The sequence below is a fragment of the Pleurodeles waltl genome, chromosome 3_1 (assembly GCF_031143425.1).
Source record: "Pleurodeles waltl isolate 20211129_DDA chromosome 3_1, aPleWal1.hap1.20221129, whole genome shotgun sequence".
NCBI lineage: Eukaryota > Metazoa > Chordata > Amphibia > Caudata > Salamandridae > Pleurodeles > Pleurodeles waltl.
This window is the reverse complement of record NC_090440.1, coordinates 149,383,172-149,399,546: the sequence shown is the minus strand read 5'-3', so window position 1 is coordinate 149,399,546 and position 16,375 is coordinate 149,383,172. Positions and strand designations below refer to the sequence as shown.

The 16,375-nt window shown below is 44.4% G+C and overlaps 1 protein-coding gene across 6 annotated transcripts in view; it reads right to left on the bottom strand.

Moving 5' to 3' along the window:
- Positions 1-15,995, bottom strand: part of TLN2 (talin 2) — a 1,094,076-nt gene extending 1,078,081 nt beyond the window's left edge. For 4 of the 6 annotated variants that reach the window (XM_069221980.1, XM_069221983.1, XM_069221981.1 and 1 more), the window contains exon 1: positions 15,881-15,992. The gene's annotated coding sequence lies outside the window, so the exon portion shown is untranslated. Of the gene's footprint in view, positions 1-15,880 lie in introns of all 6 variants that reach the window. The other 2 variants (XM_069221982.1, XM_069221985.1) reach the window with 1 other exon arrangement.
- Positions 15,996-16,375: the final 380 nt, after the last annotated feature.

Here is a 16,375-nt window from a genome sequence, read left to right as displayed (position 1 = left end):
CAGTCGTGGCACTGGATACCGCAGTGGCGGTGCCTTGTGTTATATCATGCTGATGCTTGGTCCCCTTTCTGGTTTTGACACAGTATGGTTGTATGGCACAGCCATAAATGAGTAATCACACAGACCTTTCCCAGCTAGCAAGCAGCTCTGTGTGAACTGTAATATTGAATACAATATTCTGAGAAGCGGTGAGGCAGAGTCCCGCTCCATCATTTTTAACGTGTCTGTGCCATTACAGGTTAGGACAAACCATGTGAAAATTCATTTGGCCCAGCCATTCAATGGATGTTCTGTTGGAACAGCTGGGCCAGTGAGTGGTGCAATTTTCAGCAACTCTGGCAAAATATAACTGTGCCAATGGTGCAGTCCCTATATAGGTTTTTAAGGTAAATTAGCAATAATTTCACCTAACCAATAGGTGATTCCATAAGGCACCTTCCTTACACCACAGTGATTGGTTAGACCATATGCCCTCTGAAGGGGAACTTGTGCATCCCCAAATGCAACAAATATAAAGCATACAGCATTAGCGTACTTCTGGTGTGTAGTTGTAGAACACACAACCAGAATAAGCTAAGACAGTCATGTTCTTCTCAGGCAGTGACTCAGCTGTGACCTCTCTTATAGACAAAGAAGATGTCCAGAAATAGTCTGGTCATGTGACAGGAATATTTGTGTGTTTTGAAGATGCCGTGAGCCGCTGCTCTGAAACATATCAATGTTGTGCTGATGCTGAGAGCGAATGTGTCAAACTTTGTGAAGCATAAATAGATGTTGCACCAGCCACAAATTATCAGTGCCTCAGAAGCCATACATAGGAATCATGTATTACTTTAGAGAAAATATTAACTCCTGTGTTGGAGAACTAGACTGCATCATGTATAAGTAGTGCAGTCGTAAAGATGCATTCCTCTTCATAACTATCACACAATTAATGCAATAACAATAATAATAAAATTATAACTCATTTATGTAGCCCACGTTAAGCATGCAGTCTCCTCTTGGTGCAGGTTAGTAAGAGGACAGGCCACTGCAATGATGCAGTTCTGTGACTGACATATTCTGCAGAGAGACAGATCCTTTTCAGAGGTCATACGGTCACTTTTGATTTGCTGACTCTTGTGGTCATGCGTTAAACTGGTACTAATAAGGAGAAATCTTTGCTCAGATCGTTTTAATGTATGTTAAATGACAAAACAGCAAAATAATGTTGCCACTGAATGTGCAGCATTAAGCAGCATAATTAGTCCTTTCTAGCCACATAATTCAGGCACCTCTGCCAAATACTTTTGCAGGCCATTTGCTGCATCATTCCAGTGACCCGGATAAAACATGATCTAAAGAGACGACACATATGCACAGCACGAGGCAGGCAAATACATGTGTAGAAGCATTTGCTACTATGTAAATCAGTACAGAAGGTAGGTGAACAGTCATGTATGTGGCATTGTCCCATCAGCAGCATGATTTTATCACCTCATTCCCTGAGTAGCTTCTCCTGCTTCTAGCTGACATACAAAATCCTGAGGAACCACATGGCATCACACACAAAACCATGACAAGACACGACTCCATGACAAGGAAAGGACCAAGAGACAGACACAAGATGAAACATATATATTATCTTGCCACTGTTAGTTTTGCACACTTTTGTCTTCTGTATGCCGTCATCTGAAGCTGTGGCACTCCTTCTGCTGGGTTCTGAAAGTTCTCACTAACTGGGATAGTGGTGGTCTGGGCTTAGTGTGTTAGTTCAGTGACGGCCAGTCTCTTCCATGCAGTGATGGTGTGATATATCATTAAAAGGCTCAGGTGGTATCACCATGGATGATGAAAGGCCAAGCTATCCCCTCTGGGAATAAAACATTTAATGCTTGCTGCCACACAAATCTTTGCTGAGGACACATCAGACCTGTGGGCTACCTTGGTCCATATTCAGGCTACCTTCACTTAAATGCCAGGACCTCAAATTTCAAATATTTGCAATGTGAACAAAATGTGTGATGCAATTAAGCAAAACAAAAGAAAAAACACTTGATGTACACTTTTTTTAATCGTCTAGGGTCTTTCCACGGTTGCCCTGTGCGAGCCATATTATAATAACCAATCAAGGTTGTGCCAGCAACACATCTGGACTCATCATAGTGGCTACTTGTAGTCTTTCTTTGTTGTCTTATGCAAAACAAGTCACAGCGACAAATTTGGGCTACAGAAGTATAAGCAGTGGCTGGTCCTGGTGATCACAGTTTGTGAAACAACAGTTCTCCTGTTTAAAACACCTCCTGTCCATGTTGTCCAGGATTGACTTTGAGTTGTAGTCCTTGTATATTCCTATAGACACGGGGAGGCACGGTGAAGCATTGAGAGAAACACCAGTAGAAGCAGGAAAGATAAAAGGGCCACTTGATAGGGCCAGAAAGATATTTCCTTGACACTGATTTTCCATGTACTTGGTAACCACAGCAATCAGAAATAATGCATGGAGTTTACATCAAATGATGCATGGGAACTTAGTGGAGTAGTTACATGAAGCGTGGGATTGGAAGAGAAGAGAGCAGGTTACACATTATTAGACTGTGGCAGACGATGCGTGGATCGTTATACACAGGAGTCCGGAGGGTGGTGGGGAAGCGCTCTGCACTTGTGACAGCGACTGTGGAGAGTATTTGAGGTGGGGCCTCTTCAAGAAGGAAGCAGTGCTATTCGAACGCTGCTTTAGACAGTGGTTCCGGAAGTGGCATCTGGAAGGTCGCAGTAGCTGGGAGGGGACTGCCAAAGCCATGACACCAGTGAATTCTGAGAGGAGGAAGTGATTGAGTTTGCTCCACTTTTGTGCCCTATGATATGGAGTGCCTCACACTTTGGCACCCTTGTGTTAGTTTCTTTGCGTTGCATGGTTAGGAAAATGGCTGCCTCTACTAATTGAACTCTATCTGACGAGGCCCAATTTACATCCAAAGGCTAGGTGTTTTTTGATCTCAAGCTTGAGGCCGTGAAGTGCTTGGGTCTGGAGTCATGACTCTTTTTCCACGGTTTTGGAGACAACACCTTTTGCCATCTTCTTGACTAGAACTAAACTATGTGCTTGGTTGGTGACTCTCTGGAGGTTATCAAGTGCACATGCTTTGCCCAGTGTTAAGCTCTACTCAAGTCAGATGGTTTATGCACACACTGCAGAGGTCCTGACAGAACGAGATTGTCACAGATTACAATCTTGGCATAACTTTGGCACCTCTTCATCTTTGCAATTTCAATGCAAATGAATGATAGCGATTTTGTTAAGACTGGCACCTGTTTTGCTGCGCTATGAAAGTGCAAAATCTGTATTACCCAGCACTATGTATAAAAATAAAATAAAAAATAAAAAGGGAGTTATTCCTAGACTGCCACCAACATGCACTAGACGAAGAACCCTAGGGGAGAGGGTGTGGCGTAAGGGTCAGAGCTGACGACTTTGGAGCTGGGGAACACGGTTTGAGTCTCGGCACCGGCTCAACATCCTGTGATTCTAGGCAAATCACTTAATCTCCCCTTGTTACCAAAAACGAATGTGTTCTTGTGTAATGTAACCAGTGCTCATAATACCTTTAATACCTGTAATACCTTTGTGTGCACGCTAGATAAAACTGCAAAATAAATAAAGTGGTCCAACACCCTGATGTCCAGGTTTCACTACTTAAAACTGCAAAAATAAATAAATAAAACCCCGCAGACATCGCAAAGAAACAGCAAGATGCCCAAAAACAAGGAAGAAAAAGAAACAACATACCGCCATGAGCGTGAAGTAGCGAGGCAAAATAAACAATATTGCGCCACACTAAGGTACAAACCGGATAGTGCAATAATCCATGTAATAGGGTCAGTCTTCTAGGCAGTAACAGAACAGCATCAAGGCGGGACAAACAAAGCATTTACCAACGACATCAAGGGATTTTTGAAAGGTAGGTCCAGGAACGAATGAAGGCGTGAGATGGGAGTGGTTAAGCCCACAATATAGATTACAGCATGTTGAAAAGAGCAGCGCTTGCACGCTGCTGTGCTTGACCTAAAAAGTGCTCCTCACTTTCACAAACGTTCTTACAATAAAAACAGTATTCAGATCCCTGGATCGTTTTTCTCCACCTAACGGTAAAGACCGCTAGAGGGAGTGACCCATACCTAAACTGTAGGTACAGAGACCAAATCCAGCGGGGGCAGATAAAATCCAGGAATTCTTCGGCCTTGCACACTGATTTTAGAAGGAGGAAATCACTAAACTCCCTTGTGAGAATGAGGATGAGTGGTCCCTGCATCTAATAGCCTTCTGTTCCATAGAATGTTTAACTAGGGCAGCATCCCCTCTCCTGAAGGACTGTGGCTCAGTCCAGAACGTATCCAAAGCCAGGTTGCTCAACACCTTCTTGAGTGCTCCTAGCCAGTTTATTTTCCCCCACCATTAGCCGAGATGACATTGTGCACGTCCTCTCTTAATAAGCGCAATTATTTAGTGCTCCAAATTCTGACCCAGTACAATAAAGGTCTCGGTGCCACCACAGATAAAATGTCCTTGATCCGCAGATCCAAATGGAGTGGGACAAGAGGCATGCCCTTCCCAAGGCTCACCAGACTTCTGATAATGTTGTTTTCTGCTGAACTCAGGTGACTAATATTGCAGTGACCCCCATAATTCTGCCCCATACAGAGCAGCCCCCCTTGCTTGAGCCTTACAGATTTCCACTGCTACCCATACAGGGGACCATGGGGCATATTTTGGCCAACTTGAGTATGGCTCCAGCCAGCTGCTTTGCAATTAGGGTACTCTTCAAGATATGTGGGTCCCAGAGTCCTGATTCATCTAACCTGATACCCAGGCAGTCAAATTCCTGGACCCTTTTGAGCAATTTCAGCCTCACCCTGAAAACCTCACTCACCTTGTCCTTCTTAGTAAATATCATATATTTGTTTTTGCAGGTGTTTATTTAAAGGCCAAAATCACTGCAAAGCTGACTGAAGCTGTTGATCAGCCTTTGTAGACCCCTCCTGGTTTTGGACAGCAACAATGTATCATCCACAAAGTGGAAGGCCAGTATTTTGACTCCTGCCATCATAGGGTACTCATTGGCACAAGTAGTCAAGTAAGCAATGCAGTTATTGATGTAAGGAAGGAAATGTGCAGGGGCAAGTACACAACCCTGCCTGAATCCTTGGCTAACTGGAGATGCCTCTGTTAATTCTCATCTTGCACCACACCTTACTCTAGCAAAGTTCCTGTCATGCAATAGTCTGATTAGATGTAAGAGGTCAGAAGGAATCCCCATCCCTGAGAGCAACTCCCACAGTTTCCCTCTGGACAACAACTCGAATGCGGCATGCAAATCCACAAATGCCACAAAGAGGTTGCATCTGGCTAGGTCGACTACCTTCCACTTAGCCAAGATGAACCAGAGAACCTGGTGAACCACGCTGACCTTATGCCTAAATCCAGCCTGAAGAGCTGACAGGATTTGCTTGTCCATGCACCTCCCTAGGAGGCGCTCTAAGACCTGTTTGCAGAAAATCTTTGGGAGATTGTCTATTAAGCTTATAGGGCGATAACATATTGAACAAATCTTTATTTGATTATTAAAAATAATCATAAAAGAACAAAGCACAATATACATTTGATAAAACAATACAAAGTTTAAAATTCTACATTTCCACGCCATCCCAGTGCATTTTTTGACAAGCCACTGAAGCAACCCCACATCAGGCTCACTGACCATACACAAATAATAAGAAGCAGGTCTACACTGCCGGAACCCACAGGTTTTAAGAAGAGGTAACAAATATTATGCACCTTTTAGACATAGATATTTGTAGAAAAACGTAAAATGCATCAGTTTGTAAGGAAGAGTTATCACGGGGCAAACCAAAGTTCAAGTCAAACTGTATTAAGAGAAAACAAAGATTACACCTGATAGAGCCCAATTTAAACTTAGTTAAAAGTGTTCTCTCCCAAAAATTGTCAACCTGCAGGAGATAAGATTCGATACACGGAGAGGTCTTATACATTATGTAAGATCTCACTGAGGGCTTGCTTAATTCTTTTGCCACTCTGGGTACACCTATTACTCTCAAAAATTCATTTGTAGCCCAGCTGGTCTCTTCCTTCTGCAACATGTGTGCGGATGTAAACAACTCTGGCCTACCTAACCAATCTGCAGTGGCCTTAATATAACTTAACCAGGGGATTTTAAGACCCAGGTCACACGACAGGCAATCAGAGATCACTTCCCTGTTAAATTGTCTATGTACATTCCCCCAAACAGACAGCCACAGTAAGAGAGGCGCAAGCTTAATACTGTCGCCCACATAACCTAAGCCAAGTTCTTCATGTAAAAAAAAAAACAACTGCGGGCTACCTGGTCCCACCCCAAGCAGGCATCTGCAGAACCTATAATCCTACTGCTGCAAATTCTGACAATCTCTTAATCTCCATATGGAGGCCCCAAAGGTTAAAACAGTGAGACATTTAAGTTTAAACACTTCCAGTAGGGGCTGAATTGGTTTGTTTCCCCACTCTAAAAGCCAGCTCAAAAACCGACCTCACCATACGTTAAAACGAAACAATCTCTTACAAATGCATGGCAGCCAGCTGCCCCTAAAATCAAAAGTTACACCCAAATATGAGGACTCCTTAACCTGCCTAATCAGCTGTGCCATTATCATCACTGGCCCAGCATTCTACATTGGCTTACCACACACTATATAATGTGTTTTTGATGTATTAACATTAAGGTCTAAATCGTCCATGAATTTAACAAAAGTGTCAATAAGGCACCTCAGGCCATTAGGGGTCCAGGAGAGCAGTACCCGGTCATCAGCATATAAAAGACACGGAACCTGCTTGCCCTTAACTATCGGGGAATCAGTGCACTGGGACACTTGAATGGAGTGTAAACCACTGATGTATAGAATTGGTGCCAATACGCATCCTTGCCTCACACCCCTTTGGGGAGAAAGAATCAGTGCATTCACCCTTCAGTCCGTATCTTACTGATGCGTTGACCTGCTCATGAAGAACTGTTGAGAAATCAATGATCAGGTGAGGCAAACCCAATCCCACCAGTATGTGCCAAAGTTTGGGACGATTTTCCTGGTCAAAGGCACTGCTGAGATCCATGAATGCTAAATAAAGAGTTCCCTACTTGGCAATAGTATATTTCCTGATGATGAGGTTTAAGCATTGCTCTTGGGTTCCCATGCCCTCCCGAAAACCACATTGTGTGAAGCTAAGTATATCATTATCTTGGGCCTAGTTTTCAATTCTATGGAGTATAACTCGGCCTAGAATCCTAACAACCGAGTCTAATACAGATATCAGCCTGCAGCATCTAGGATACTTTTTGATGCATTTTTTAAAAACTGGAATACAATACAATCCAATTGCCAGGAGGCAGGTATGCCCTTGCAGGCAGCAGCATTAAGGACGCTAGTAAAGATGGGAGCCCAGAGATAGTCCATTGGCACCCCATCTGATCCTGGAGCCTTCCTAGATGGACCTTCTGCAATCATTGCATCTACATCTTCTAGGGAGAAAGTAATTTCCAACCGTAAGGTAGGAAAATGGTTGCTCCCAACCACCCTTAGATTGTTCTCATAGGAATAAGTGTTCCTAAAAAAGTCGAGCCAGCATTCTGGGGGAATATTGGATCCTTAGCCTTTAGAAAGTGCTACATATGGGCTCGCTCTTAAATAGGGTGATAAAGAGAGGGCACTCCAGGGTCCCCCTTTTTTTAATATAAATTGAGACAATTGCAACCCCTTTCCAAGATGGAGGGATTGCTCCTCCTGACGCAATGGCATTTGAAACCACATTGATGTAATGCACCCACACCCCAGCATCAGCTTTAAAGACATCAGCAGGAATTTTGTCAAGCCCCAGGGCTTTCCCATGTTTAAACAAGGCCAGCGCACGTTCAGTTTCCTAAAAGGAAGAACATGTTCGTAGGATGGGCCCGACTCTTCGCACTGTGCATATTGTCAATCCTGTAAGGTCCCTCGGGTGCAGGTTTGAAGGCATACAAGCTCTTAAAATATGCAACCCACTTGAAGGGCAAAATAGATGATTCTGCTGAATATCCTACCCATCATTTGCTTCTACTAAGTATAGACCAGAACTTCTACTGGTCCTTATTCACAGCAGAGACTAGCAAATCAGCCCATGTCCTCCACCCAAGCTGCTTTTGCTGCTTTGAGGCTCGCCAAATAGTTCACCCTACAGACCCTTTGAATATCCCCCCTTTTTAAAGCTAGCAAGAGGTGTGCCTCTGCCATTTTGCACTAGTCATTAAACCATTCCTTTGGCTGCTTTGTACACCCCCCAATCCCTCTAGTCAAGACACTCCTCAGCTTAGAGAACAACATATGATGTTCAGCATGGATCTAATCATTATCCCCCCTTTTTGATATATATACTCTCCATATGAGTAGCCAAAGTTGATTAGAGGACCCTTCGGAGAGGAGGTTCCTGTTTCCCACTTCAGATTCCTCCTGTTGTTTGTGGCTACCAACTGTCCATCTGCATGGTCCACAGGTGCAGGGCATGGAACGGTCATTGAAACTCAACTTTAATGACAAGGAGTTGTGGTCACGCTCTTCTCTCTCTACTACACGCATATCGACCATCTTGCTCCATAATCTTACATCCAGGAGGAAGTAATCAATTTGGCTGCGATAAAGACCGCCCCTGAAGTCAGCGCAAGAAGTTTGTCTGATGGTGAGGGCCCATTACAAGCCTGTATACCATAAATGATTGTAAGGTCCACAACTTGCATAGCTGCTCTTGACTGGGACTGCTTTTTAGAGGGGCCAACATCTGGAATACCCCACATCCAATTCTCATCTCTATATATAAATTGCTAGCCAAACTACTCACCTCGAAGGCAAGATTAAAGTCCCCAACTATAAGCACATAATGGGTACAAACACTACTCTGCAACTTAGGCCAGCAGTTGGAGCACCCTGGATTCCTGCCTATGGCTACTGATCCTATTCTACATATTCATAAGCAAGAGGGGCTGCAGATTCCTCCTTGTGAAAATCAGGGCTAGGATATATGGGGAATCCAAATAAAGGGGCATAATTGAATAAGATTGAGTGGTTATAACCAAAACAAGTAAACCGCCTGCCGGGCGTCCCGCAATAGACTTGATTGCTGGAGGATTGTAGCTTACAACGTGATACATCTCTCGACCACTCCATCTCCCTCAGCAACGCCCTCACCATGACCTGGTAGATGCTGATCGAACCTTCCTTGCTCGATGCGATGGAGGGCTACTGTTCGCAATGGAGGGTTGCACAGTATGATACAACTTGAGAGGGTGACTAGTTACATTTTATTTGCCTTTTGTAGGAATCTTTATCATGTATTTCTTACAATTTGTATATAGTGCTCAATGTTTCTAACTGCTGCAACTAACACATGTTGTTGCCCAAATCAATGGTACCTATGTCAAGATACATATATGTGGTCGAGACCGCAGGGTTTGGAGTAGCGGTAAACCTCATGTACCTCAAACCATAACAGGACCACGTACTTTGTGAGCGGCCCTGTGGATAGGTGCATGTAACATGAAAATGGCTACACGGGAGCTAGCCCTACATGGGATCCAAAAGATGCATGGTTCAGGAGATAAGGATTAGGTTATCAGTATTCAAGTTTTTAAAAATAATGGGTCAGTTTACCAATAGGCGGTCGAGTGAACTATGAGTACCATCATGCATTAGAATGGGATATTTTGTTTGTAAAGTGTGTTTTGCAGTAATTAAGTTAAAAGTTGAGTATAAATGTGATGGGCATTGAGGTTATGGAATTTAGGGGAACTGAAACTAGATTTAAAAAATGGTTTGAAACGTAAAAATACAGTGCTTTTCCGTATTGGTGGGTGGTATATAAACACTAAAGATGGACTACGAAATTATGAGCCTGTGATCAAGGTCCTGGTGACCAAAACGCGTTAGGCATTGTTTCACCGACTTGTGAATAAAAGATTTATGAGCAGCTGTCCTCGAGTGCGGTCCGCTCCTTGCCTGGAATGCGGGACGGGGAGTGTTTTGATGAATTACCGCTTGCCCTGCCGTGGACTTGCACCACCGAATTTTCCAGAGCGGCGGCCACACGCCCAAGGAGGGCATGGTTGTCTTGAGAAATATATGTGTGTCTGTATATATGTATATGCGTATAATATATATATTTGTGTTCTTTAAAAAAAATTGTGGCATACAGGGCAAGTAGGAGAGAGTTGGCTTCCCTTCTTTATCTGTGTAGCAAAAGATACTGAAAAGATAAACAGTGCCTTCCTGTCGGGGGGGGTTACACTGAACCTGCATTCTCACCAATGTGGTTTTGCCTCATATTTTTGGCACAAGCCAAATGACACACGAGAAAATTCACACCACTGGTGGAAGGGGAAAAGAAGGAAGAGAGTTGTGGCGTGAGGAGGATAAAAATGGCAACGTTACAACATGAAGAGTCCATAAAACCTTGAAATATTAACATCAGAAACGAGTCGAAATAACACATTTGAGCTAACGTCAATGCATGTGATCACAGTCACAAAGACAGGCTGTATGTTTTTAAGCCTATGTGTACCACCACTCTCTAATATTGTGTAATTATAGTAAATATATCTACACATAACTATGAGAGAAAAAACAAGAAAGCACTACTATGAACCGATGAGGCGAAACTTGAAGCGAGCGATAACAAGCTTCACTGCAAACGCCCTCCCACTAGGACCATACCACGCTTCAGCAAGATGATAGTGGAGTTGCACATCTGAGCCAAGCCTTGGCTCGCGCAGGGCCCAGAGTGCTGAGCCAGCACTTCGGTTCCGGTTCCAGGCCCTCCACGTGAGCCGGCCACGGGAAGTCCATTGTTCGTGGAAGAGCGGAGGGGGGTTACAGATGCACCGTATGAGCCATAACAACACGACACTCCCCGCCGCCGCGCGCAGTCTCCCTCTGGGCACTTGGGGGGCCTTGCAGGGGATGTGTAGGACCGCTGGACGACTGGAGAAAAGGCTAAAGATGGGGTCTAGTGGCAACACTGTTACAACTCTTTCCAATAAGTGGTACCCATGGAAACGGGCAACTACTTTCTAAAGAGGGCTGGATGTGTCAATAACCTGGCGAACGGTGGGAAAGGCCACGATGGGTGTAATGACCTTAACATACTCGTCACCGAACAATCACCAAGGCCGTTCCGAAGACACAAAGTCAGACCTCACACCAACAGTAGATGACAAGATCACTCACTGCATGTAGTGCTGCAGCAGTGATAATACCAGCTAGCGCTAAAAGAACAATAGTGCTATACAACCAATTAAATCAGCTGTTTTACATAAGTGTACTAATAACGCAATACCTACAGCCAAATAAGACGCGTCCTGTAATGTCCTTGACCAGTTTGCCTCTCAAGATGTGTGAGAATTCTCCATCTGTCAAGATGTGAGATTACCAAGGAAACAAGGCAAAGCACAGAATGTCCGTCCAATCCAACGCTACCTGAAGTCTCACTTCACAAAACAAGAGTTTGTGTGGTCCATGTTGCGGGCAAGTATTAGTCAATCAGCAGAAAGATTCAGAAGGCAATTCATTACATAGATGTATTTGTTTTGATGGCTAAAAAAAGAATATCACAACTGCCATACAAAAACGTATTTATCAGACTGACCTGGAGATGGATAATCTTTTCTGAACAAACAAATATGAAAGGGGTGCAACTTTTCAGGGTGATTATATTTATAATAATCATCTAGTGCTGATAAACTATTACCTGACAACAATGACGCAAAGAAGAAATTAATGGAAAAGAAATGGAAATGGAGATAAGTCCCACATCTGCATAAAATATATATAAATAACAATGGCTGGCTCAATATTTGCAGCTAAATCTAATTACACTTTAGTTGTAAGAGGACAATCGATGTACCCATTATGAAACAAAATCTATATAGAGGCACGGATGAGGAAGAACAATTTATATATATTTCAATTATCAGTTTTCAGATTTCATGGGGAAAAAAACGTGTGCTAGGAGCTTGTGCCTACACATCAAAGATTCTCGCAAATATTTTTTCATTACTACGAATTACACGGGTGGATCTTTCAGTTTATTCGTGCTTGATATAGCCTTGCCATGGATGGAGAGTTTCTGATGCCAAAATTAATACGTACTAACAGTTCAGAACTAAAATACATAAAACAGTACTCACAACGCGTCAAATGCGTGCACTGTGTGAGTATTTTTATGTGAGCTCATAGATACAACATTAAATACATTTTTAGCATACAAACTAAAATCTCAACCCGCAAACGGAGTGGGGGCAGAAGCCCTAGCTGGGGTGGGGGGGGGGGGGGAGGAGGTTGGGGGCGTTTATGACTCCAATGCACATTAAAGACAAGCCCGGTGGTCAAATATTTCAGAGACGTGCTGCAATGAAGAAAACAAACACAGCTCATTACGAAGGTACACGGTATTCAAGCCAGTCAGTGGTTGCCTTTTTTTTCCTCTTATGATGTACTGTATACTTTGGGCCTTATACGACCTTTTGCCTGACTCAGAAGTATTTCGGAAGCATCACATTGGAACAGATGTCTACTGGGACGGCATGCAAACCTCCCCGCACAGTGTGACAAGTTGGATACCACAATGTCCACCACCGATAGAGAGGATGGTTTATACAACGTGGACAGAGAGATGGCATCGCCAATATGGAAATGGTAACAATCTCAAGCCTAACATTGTTCACTGAAGGTACGTTCTCACTTAACTCACTCAGATGTGCACCAAATACGGGTGTTCATGGGTTGAGAGTTGATGTGGGGCATACGGACGTACTTCTCAGTGACCTTAAATGGACGGTGTGTGCATGGGGGTCACTGTCTACATTTTGAACACATTTTCAATGTTTCCACACAGAGGAAGCAAGCAACTAGAGTCACGGTCTCCACAAGGAGCCCAGGCACACACTCCCTGCCTCTACACAGTCACAGGGTCAGTCTACACAGGGGGCGTGGCAAGGAAGGTGCCTAGCTTCACACGGGGCACATGAATACAAGGGCATTTTGGTGTCTATCTACAGCTCTAGTACACAGACACTATTCCAACAAGTGGCTTACGCACACAGTGTGATGGTAGCCCATATGCAGAGGCACCTCATAGTTGGTCCCCACTGATCTCAAAACAGCATTCAGTATTTCATAAACAATGCACAACACACCTGTGCAAGGCAACAAGTAACACACTAAAACAACACTTACCCAACCCCCTTCTGCTAATCCAGTTCAAAGGTGTACTGTGGGCACCAAGAAGACATATAACCTCAGTTAACTTATGCACGTAAATCAAGCCAGGCAATGGAAATAGCAATTCCTCAGATGGCACGTACCAGTAATGGTAAAAAAATAAATAAAAAAAAAAAAGATTACCAATATAAACACGATATTAACCACACACACGCTAGACCTAATCCTCCTGAAACATAAAACATTCCCCATTCTCTGAAGGAATCCTTGGATAATCAGGGTGTGAAGGTTCCTAAACAAAACAGTATTGCTAGACCATACTAAAGGCAATGCAGCGCTATACAAATTTATTTCAAAATAAAATGCCACCACTAACCTTGGGGTTCCAGAACAGCGTGCTACATGGTGCAAAGCACTTCAACATCTCAATAGGGGTAGCACACACTATATAAATACAATTAAAATGCAATACAATATATAACCCTCCTAACCCATACTAATAACATAACACACATCAGCCGGCAGTCTCTTGTAGTTCATACAGGTTGCATAATTCCCTAACGCTGCTTAACACTCTTACACTCACATAAGATACAACTGCTACGGGTCAAGCCCATCATCCAGCACTATGCCAGTCCGCATGAGTAAACAACCCATCACCAACTGATCAGCCATTGGATAACGGAAGCCATCTGCCCAATGCAGCTCGCCAACATAGGACTTTTGCTTAGTCCACCACTGTGGGTCCCAACAAGCTACATGCTACGACAGCTTCTTGATGACTCACAACAATCAGATATGGTAAGTTATTGACAAAGTCCATACTAGTACATCTCTTTCCCCAACCTACGCCATACATCTTAAATAAAATATCTCAAAATGGACAACCCAGTGAGGTAACCAACTATAATCATAAGAAATAACACAAATGGACCTGCTGAGCTTTAAAGGCTATCAGCTTTTTGAAAACCAAAAACTTCACAGCTCTCTTTCACACTTCTTCATTTCACTACTTCTAAGCGCTTTGTCCCATAAAACAGTAACTGCACCTTGGGGGTCATCGTGCACGACATGGGAACACTGCCCTCACAGGATCAACGCAAAGGCAACACATTCCCAACCGCATACCCTACACAGTGTTCCATGCTACGCATGTAGGCAAGAGCTTCGGCGCCCCACATAGGGGTAAGTAAGCGCTATATAATTGCTGCAACAGAATACAGTCTGTCATTGGCTACATGAGAACTGTGTACATAAGGCCACTGTCTCGACGGAGGGCAAAGTGAACACTTCCATAGCGGACTCAACGGGCACAGAATAATGTACATCGTGCATGCGTATTCATGGGCACGTGCTTATAAGGTTGCCGTCTGTACGTGGGCACATGTAAACCCTAGAACATATTCATGTGTTCTCTTTACACCGGGCTGGTGTATACATACCACATGTAAATGATCACTAAATATTACCGAGGCACGCGTACAGTGGTTCACTGTGTCTTTTCACATGGAACGTACGGTCTTTATAGTGCACAGGATGGTCATATCACAAAATGGTTCCATGTACTACATGCTATACCAGTTGAACATGTAAGAAGACACTGCACACGGAGTGTCACTGTATGACAGTTACCTCAGGGCTGCTGCTGATACATGGACATGTACACAGGATGACCATTTGACGAGGGGCGTTTCCGGCTCGCAGTCTTTACGTGAGGTACACACGTAAAGGTCCCGTTAAGACTGGGCATATTCCGCGTTTATGTGTTAGCTGTTGTCATGTACACAGTGCAAAGAGAAAGTGCTAATGTGTGTGGGAGAGAAAAGAAGGTGAGTGAGGAGTTGGTACACGTGCATATGGTACATGTCTGCATGTGATTGTATAGGGGATCTGTGGGCACTGGATGGATACATCCTTATCGGGGGTTCCCGTGCTCAGATTTAGCAGAACGTGCCTGAGACAATTACTGTGCCGTTAGTGGGCAGTGCACTGGCTCTGTGCACAGCTCATGAACAGTGTCCACTGGTTGTGCCTCTGTAGGCACCCTCGTGGACATTTTGCAGGCTGTGTGCACGGGGTAAGAGAGCCAGGCTACGTTCATGGACTCAGTTTACAAGAAGGCAGTGTGTGGATTCTGTGCAGAGGAGTCGGCATGCAGGATTTATGCAGTTCCTCAGGGTGAAGGTTGTGCCAACAGGCTGGGGGCGAGCACAAGCCCGGTCTCTCTGCAAGGGGGTCAACGTGAAAATGTGTAAACGGGGTTATTGTGGTGGTTCACAGGACAGGCTCGTGCTCAGCGTGCAAGCTATGTGCAGAGGTTCGAGATGAATGAGCAGGCTGCATGTGCACAATCAGTTTGAAGGCTGGCTGCCTGTCCACAGACTCACACATCGAGCAGCCAGCAAGAGATCTCTTGCAGGGGTGTGTGCAGGCAGTGTGCATGGGCAAAACGTGCACAGGTTTAGTGTGCAGGGCGTGTGTCCCGGCTTATGGTCAGTGGGCAGGCTGATGGCTAGTGTAAAAGGTATAGGCACAGAATCACGAACAGTTACCAGGCTGCGTGTTCAGGGTGGTACAGGTTGTGGGACCAGAGCATGTGCTCGGTACTTACCGTCACCCGCGGCTCAGACCCTGGACGCCCCCGTCTCCGTTCAGGGTCTCTCCCTCCCGTTAGCGCTCCAGTCCCGCAGCTGTGCAGCTCCCTAACGCATGCGCGCTGCTCGGCTGGGGAGAGGGGCGTGTGCGCATGCGCCCGTTGGGAGCACAGCGCGCGCACACCACTTCGAGAGACTACGCGGGAAGAATAGGCTATTCCAGCGCGAGACGCGGCGGCCACCTTGTGGTTGGAGCAATTGAGCGATGAATTCTGTACATCTTTTAAGAGGGTGGCACGTGCTAACTAGGGAGAATTTACAGGTATGCTCTCTTACCTTGCGAGTAGAGTTGCCATCTATCCAAAAAATAAAAAATACCGGCCACTTGTTGTTCCTTTAAGAATTTGCCAAGGCCAGGACGTGATATTAAATAGCACTTTAAACAATCGTATGAATTAATTTATAACATGACTTTTCGCCTTTCTTGACCTGAATTATTAGTCAGGGTCGAT